At 38.3% G+C, this 8119-nt stretch overlaps 1 long non-coding RNA gene across 2 annotated transcripts; it reads left to right on the forward strand.

The window, feature by feature from the left end:
* The first annotated feature begins 534 nt into the window (after positions 1–534).
* Positions 535–7048, forward strand: LOC122987701. Of its 2 annotated transcripts, none has more exons than XR_006404566.1 (5): positions 535–561; positions 1453–1540; positions 4977–5933; positions 6469–6538; positions 6879–7048. It is a non-coding gene; the product is annotated as an uncharacterized LOC122987701 (long non-coding RNA). The 2 variants fall into 2 exon arrangements; XR_006404567.1 differs by having other exon boundaries at positions 4980–5933.
* Positions 7049–8119: the final 1071 nt, after the last annotated feature.

Consider the following 8119-nt stretch of genomic DNA (forward strand, 5'->3'; position numbering starts at 1 on the left):
ATCCTAGTAACCCTGAGAACCAAATAAAATACTCACTCACAATTCTTTGGACTTTTACAAAGTAATTAGTCATTTCATTATATGGGCCTATTCACCGAGTTGGTGCATTTTCCATCCCCAGGACATTACATGCATAAATATGCATGAAAAGTATCTGTATAATACATTATATTATCAAGCAAAATGTCCTGCACTTTGTCCTAATTGCAATTTGAAGATACATTATGTAAAACCTTAATAAAACTACCTAGAACACTGAAAAATAGGATTTGAGCCGATCTCTCTCTCTCACTTTACACTTCACCATGACATATAATGATTAGAATCCTTTTGTATTATTGTGTGACTCTATTTCCAATCCAATCTCATAAAATACATTTTCTTATCAGAAATTCAAAAATGTGTTAGTTAAAATACACATTTTACTCATGTTCCCAGGTTTTCACTCAGTCCTGTTACCCTGACACATTCCCCCCTTCTAAAAATTTGAGACATTCCACAAGTCACATGATCAACAGGAAGTATCATTTGAGTCTCCTGAAGGCCATGGGAAGACCAAAAGTAAGTTCTCTCACTCTGTTTTCTGTATTTTTGATCATATTGTAAGTATGAGAATGTCAGTACTGAGAATGTCAATCTCAGTCTCAAAAAAATACCCTAATGTTATTTCATAATAAAATAATCAGTAACTTTGTAGTCTTGTTAGCTGACTTGTAGTGTAGTTAGTTAACATTAACATTAGTTGAGTTACCCTTAACCACAGTTTAAAATGTTAACAAGTGATTTGGGGTTACAGAGATTGGCTATCGGGTTCAATTCTATGTTAGCCTTTTGACTTCAACTATTTGTTCATACTTGCTTGAAGCACTGGCAGGAGATCCAGGTCTGTAGCACAGTGATTGTAATGGCAAATAATGATGATAATAAAAATATGAATAGGGGTGTAAATTACTTTTTTCACAGTTACTAATGATCTACTGGGCAACAAAGACAAGTACAATGCATGCCATGGCAAAAGTAAGTTAGTATGTATTCAGCAAGGTCAAGCATAAGTTCATTTTTACTAACCAAGATGTATTGTTGGAGTGTATGAAACACAGTGATGCATTAACCTGTACATCCCCAACAACTAACACATCATTTAATCTAATTTAATTTGATTTCTCATAGTTCTACACTACAAGTGCAGTCCATTTGTCTTTGCACCCCGAAGAGGGCATCCCTGCCGCGAGGCATTAGTGCGATTAATAGAATTTGCTGTATTAGCCATAGTACTACAGGGTTTTGTTTTGTTTTCTTTACAACTGGGATTCACCTTGATTATTTTTGTATGTTTTGTTGTATTTTGTTTTGCCACTTTGCCATTTTTTTCACCTTCTCTCTCTTGCTCTCTCCATACTAAGCCTAACATCATCATCATCATTGAATCAAATCTAATTTGCTTTCTCATAGTTCTACACTACAATTGTGGTCCATTTGTCTTTGCACCCAGGGGAGGGCATCCCTGCTGCAAGGCCTTGGCATGGTTTATGAGTTTTCTGTAAGTATTAGCCATAATACAACAGGTTTTTAGACTTCAACATTTTTTGTATTTTGTTTTGCTACAGAATTTTCTTTAACCAATTCTCTCGTGCACTCTCTGTCCATTGCTCTTGTTACTGTAGCTAACAGGTTTTGTTCTACTTGTCTTTGTGTGTGTCTTTGTTACAGTGTGTGATCATTGTGGTCCAGTTTTGATCATCAGTGAGGAGTCCGATCTTCACTGGGTTTCCAGGCAGGCATTCCAGTCCACTTACCCACTGAAGTCATCCCAGCAAAGTTTTTAGTATGTCCAGCTACACCTGCACATCATGCAGTTTCTCAACCTCTATCTTAAATGCTTTCACTACACATGTAAAAGTACATAGGAATGTGGCTAATCAGTGCTTTGCATGTGGTATACCTGAGTGCCCTTGCACTATTAAGAAATTTCAATCTTTTAAGTCTCATATGTATCGACACCATGACAAGCCAAAAATGGCGCTAATTGAATATAGAGCTCAACCCCAAAATGTTATATTGTCATGGAGGGTTACAAATTTCCAAGCACTGTTTTTTCAAATCTATGTGCACACTTGCAGTGGCATATTAGGGACTGTAAAAAAGTGACCTGTCAGGTTGTGCCAAATATTTCTGGGTTAGGTCAACCTTTTCCTCTCATTTAAGTAGAGCCCAAAAATTTTCACACCATGAAACTAGAAGTCACACTGCACCTGACAGCCAGCAAAATGTGCAGTGCACATTGCTTGATGAAATGTTCCCTGAAGCTGTGTCTGATGTGCAAGATGCAGAGCAGGATGCTATGCCTGACCAAAGTCAGTTTTTGAACAACTTAGCTCTTCTCTATCTTAAAATACAAGCCAAAATGCTCCTTCCTGTTAGCACTATTCAAACAATCCTAGAGGAATTCCATGAGGTGCAGAACTCTGGAATGAGGTATGTACTTTCATGAGGTTCATGAGAAGCTAACTATGTTGCACCTGCAGGACAATGAAATTAGTCAGATACTAGATGATGTGTCAAAGGGAGATCTTTTTAAAGAGTGCCATGAAGGGCCCATGAGATCTGACCAAACAAGGACATAATTTTTCAAGAAGTCTTTTAGCTACATTGAGCCCACTCAGATCTATATAGGTACACATGCAGCTGGCAGGGAACTTTCTTTCAGTACATACCTATCAAGGAGACACTGAAGTCTCTTCTCAGTCAGTAGTGAAAGACCGGTATAGACAGACAAAGACGAAGCAGACGTCAAACTGTCAGACAGATGTTTTGACAGATGTGATGGGTGGAAAAACCATCAAAGACAATGCTTTGTTAAAAGAATCCCCCTCGTCTTTGTCAATAGTTCTGTATCAGGATTCATTTGATGTTGCCAATCCTCTTGGATCTGGTAAAAAGAAACATAAAACACTGGCTGTGTACTTGACTCTTGGTGAAATATTACCCCACAATCGCTCATGTATTGATCCAATGCAGTTGGTACTGCAGGGAGGAAGACTTTTGTTACTTTGGGCAAGATAAATTTTTCTCCCCCCTTGTAGCTGGTTTGAAGGATATAGAAGCATTGGGCTTTGACACAGAGGATGGTAGCAGTTTGAAAGGCACATTGATAGCCATATCAGGGGACAATCTTGGATCACATTGTATCAGAGGATTCACAGAGAATTTTAGCAAAAGCAAGTACTTCTGCCGTTACTGCTTGATAGACAGGTGTACATTTCAGAAACAACCTGAAAAAGTAGGCCCCAAGAGCACAATTGAAAACTACAGAGAAATTGTTGAGCAATTTAGTGGTGACCAAGCTATGATCATGATTCATGAACAGAATCAAATTTGATTCATTTTTCAATAACCTGAAACACTGTCATGTGTCCAGGTCTCCTTCTTTGTTTGGGCCAAGACCTGTTTTAGGGGGTAGTCTCATATGACTTGGCAATGTACATTAGCCATCTTGTAAATTTTGAGAAACACTTTACATACATCCAGTTAAACAACTGCATTTCACAGTTCACATACATTCACATATTCAAGGAGTGATTTGAACAATGGGCCATGCAAAGTTAGTAAAGATGGGTAGAAACTTGGGGGTCATACAGCACAGAACTGGTGCTATTTATGATTACTTCCTCTTTACATTGGGGATTGTATTAAAAATCCAGTTGACAACCAAGTCTGGCAATTGTGCCTAAAACGGAGGGAAATAGTCAAGCTGCTTTGTGCACCAAAAATCAGCCATGGCCAGATTGCGTACTTAAAGATTCGTGTTATACCCAGTTTTTAGTTTAAAATAAATTTAATTGTGTAGCCTATGAATTATTGTATATATGTGAATTAGAATTGCTATATTAATTACAGTGGAAACACGGAATTTTGAATATAATTATACAATTATCTTTGATTGCCTACAACCAGGAGGTGTTATTGTTTAGTCAGGTGACTGAATGGCTACCATATAATCACCTGGTCATGGCTGCTTGTGACTAAGTCTAGGAGTGTCGGATGGGTTGAGGCTGTTGTTCAATGCTAATTTTGACCACTTCATCGCTATTACCTTTCATTTTTAGTTGGTTTTTTGAGTCTTTTGAGTTTCATACCAATTATGGAACTGTTTTGTCAATGTTTGTAACCCCTTTTTTTGGTGCAATAAATTATTCAAAGTTTCAACAAGTTGCATTTTGAGTGCATTTTGAAAACCACTGCTACCTGTTCAAGGCATTGCTACCCTCAGAGGCTGTGACAACAGTGTGAGGGGCAAGTAATCAGATTAACAACAGGTTGTTACTTCAGGCTGCGTCCCAAACGTAATGATTAGTGATAATTTCTGTACAATAATAGTGATGACATCAGCCTAAAATGTATTTTAAAGGCACAATTTTAAGTGAAGAATGTGAAAGTTCTCTAATGAGTTACTTTTAATAGAGACTAACTTAGAAAAGTAACTAGCTACTGTATAGGGCAAGTAAGAAAGTAAAGTAAATAGTTTCAAAAGGAACTTTCCGCAACACTGGTTATAAACGCAATGCTCCAATTGACCTCATAGTAGCAACATCATTATGGTATGTGGCTGAGGCAGCCCTGTTTCAGAACTGAGGATGAAATCAGTGGAACTATGACACTCCCAATTTGGTATTCTTCTGTACCAGTGTGTTCACATTGATCACAATATGTTTGTTCTATATCTCAACAGCCAAAATAATAGTGTCAGAGGTATATATGAATGTATAAGGCAGAGAAAAGAGTAAATTCTGCTCTTTAATATCTGATAAAACATCCTATAATATTTATTGTGATAATGATTATACAAATGATGATGATGACTATTAATTGGATACAAGCATTACTGAATACATGCAGCTGCGTAACATGTATTGATTTGTGTATTGACTTCATTTTCATTTCTTTTTTTTGTCTTCTCCCAAAATTCTGCCCTGAAGCAGCAGCCAAGTGTTCTGTCTCTGTCTCCATCTCCACCTCCCTCCCTCTCCTCTGCCATATCTTTCCCAATGTCCACCTTACTGGATCACCACTTTCCAAAATGGCTCCAACTCTCTGACAGGTCATTTCTATGGAGCAGAGGGCAGCCCACTCCGAAAGGTTACAGATGATCAGAGTCATTGTTGATGCAATCCGAATGCACTGCCCAAATCCCACCAGAGCTGAATGTACTCAGATCACCAAGAAGTTGTTGCTCAATATCCCAAAACTTTAGCTGATTTCACAGATGAGGGAGACCTCTTGGGTTCTGCTTACACTTACCTCCTGAATCAGATCAAAACAAGAGTAGAACATGTCAACAGGGACAATACGCTCTCTAGAATTTGAAGACAAAAGAGGACAAACGAGAGTGATGGTGATGCCACCCAACCCAGAAATACCTGCAGTCAAGTGGACAGTTATAGATGCATCAACTGGCAATCTCATAACCTGCCTGAAGGAGAGACAGTAGATTCTCTTGAGGTCAAGAGGCAGATGTTAGTGACGCTGTACAGGAAGGAAGGACCCAGGGGGGCAGAGAGAGTGATGGTTGACGACATCATGCACATAATGTGCCTAAAGCAGTGCGAACTCATCAACTCCAGTCCTCCTCCCATAGTCAGTGATGTTATGCAAGAGTGGTCCTTTCTTTTCCAGAAAAGATAGCTCTGTTCTCACTTTGAAAAGCTGACTGGGATTGACATTCTCTCGAGACTGACCGAGGCACTGCAGAATAAAGGCAGGCGAGTCATCAACTACTTCTAGCATCAGATGTTGAAGTGGAGAGGAGAGATTCAGTCTCTGCTGACCGAGATGGAAAACAACTCAGGGATGCTACAAGATCAAGATTTGATGGCGACTATCTCTTGATGGCCTTCTTCAGGGAGGCGATGGAATCCCTGTTCATGCTGGCCGATGTAAGTATTGTTCTATCACAAAGACATCCATCGCTCATTTTGCCTACAGTACCGTGGAAAAGTTTTTACACCCCTTAAGTTTTTGCACAATGACAAAATTCTAGATATTTTTATGAAGATTCATAAGAATATTTAAATAAATGAAAAATAGGATGTGTAAAAGTAAGTGTTACATGAGAGCTACATTTTATCACCTGACAATATTTGATCATTTCATATCTGTTCTGCTCAGAAGTCATATTCATGTTGTATATGTTTTGAACATTATTTGCCATTAAAAATTGTAGTTATTCTGCCTTTTTAGCCAACAAAATTGATGCTAGATCTCTATGGATTTCAGGGTGTGAGATTGATTCAATCTCAGAAAACATGAGTATAGTTAGGAATGTGTGTTCACTTATGGATGGATTGAAAATCTGGACCCCAATGCCATCCATAAGTGAACCCATATTCCTCACTATAATCATGTTTTCTGAGACGCTGTAGTTACTTAATATCCGAAGTCTTAGCTTCATGTTGTTTTATTATGATATAGGTCACTGCAACCCAGGCAGACATTGAGGCTCATCAGATGATACCAGACACACCGAGGCTCATTGTGCTTGGTAAGTACGTTGTTTTCCATATTTTATGTACACACACACACATATACACACAGCTACACCAACACACTGTCAAAAAGTATTTCTTTTTTATTCACAGACAACCATGCACATAAATTTACTCATCTACTTACACACTTGTTTTTGTGTGTGAATTTTGTATGCACTTTACTGTTGTAATATTGAATATGTACAAACAGTAATATACAAATGGTACCATAAGAATGCAGTTAAGTTCATTTTGCTGGTGCAGACTCATCCATGGACTTTATTGACATAACAAGGCTGCTTTCAGAATAAAATATTGTAGGTAATTGAGTAATAATTTGTCCTTTCATTTCAGGACATTCACTCTTGACAGTATGCAGGTGGATGCCACCCATTGAGGGAAATGTCGTCATGGTGCTGGACAGCAGTGACAACTTTGCAGCTGCCTTCATGGTGCTCTTTGCAGGCTACTACATCTTCACCATGTAATACCAGGAGGCTGCTGCATGTACTCTGGAGCTTGTTCAGAGGCAAGTGAATTTCTTTCCACATTACACTGTATTATAATTAAATCAGGTGTGCCTGTGTGACTGTTATGACATTGCTAAAAGTTTTCTGGTAGGATCAACCCTGAGGAAGGAGAAGAAGAAAGAAAAAGAAATGCTCTGCCAGACAGGGAGTGAGTAAGAAGACCTGGAGAGTGGTGCAGAGGAATGTGATGGCCATCAACCTGCATGTCAACAGCTTCATTTGGTCCTTGATGGAGTTTGAATGAAGACTTCAAACTGAGGGCCAGTGGTAGGTAGCCAGTGACCTGTTGGCCACCACCCACATGCCCTTCATTAATAACTCATCTACAGTCAGCAGTGAAGGTATTGCAACACTTGCTGTTATTTTTGCTCACTTGTCGGTGAGCAAGGATTTGTAAGGTTAATCCTCTTCTAGGACAGTGGTTCCTAACTCAGTCCTCAAGTTCCCCTGTCTAACATGTTTTGCACACCTGAACCCATTATGGGCCACACACTTTCATGTCTGCCCTGTTCAGGTAGATCTGTTTCTGCTGCTTAACCAGTCAACATTAAGACCTTAATTATATCAGGTGTGCGAGAGTAAAGCTGGAACAAAAACATGCAGGACAGGGGAACTTGAGGACTGGTTTGGGAACTACTGTCCAAGGTCATTTTAAAGGTTTTCATGCCTTTGACCTGTACTAGCATTGCTAGGGGGCTTGGTTCGTAATAAATAGGATGGGATTCTAAAAATCCAAAGGCCTGTGCTTAAATGCATTTTTTTTTAGAAAAAATGTTATTTGAAAAAATAAATTTGAATGTTGTCAAAACATGTTGGAGGAAATCAACACTATCACATTACACTGAAAATTGCTGCTGCACTGTTGTCTTGGCTGAACTTTCAGGAAAATATTCATAAATTTGAATGTTGTCAAAACACAGTAACAAAATGTTAATGAAAACATTATTGAAAAAACACATTTTAAAAATGTTTTGAAATGTATTGTAACATTTTTTTTATTAAGACCATTTCTTGGATTGTCTTTTGATTTTTAATGTTATTCTGAATTGTAGTAAAATTACAATA

This window comes from Thunnus albacares, chromosome 8 (genome assembly GCF_914725855.1).
Source record: "Thunnus albacares chromosome 8, fThuAlb1.1, whole genome shotgun sequence".
Classification (NCBI taxonomy): domain Eukaryota; kingdom Metazoa; phylum Chordata; class Actinopteri; order Scombriformes; family Scombridae; genus Thunnus; species Thunnus albacares.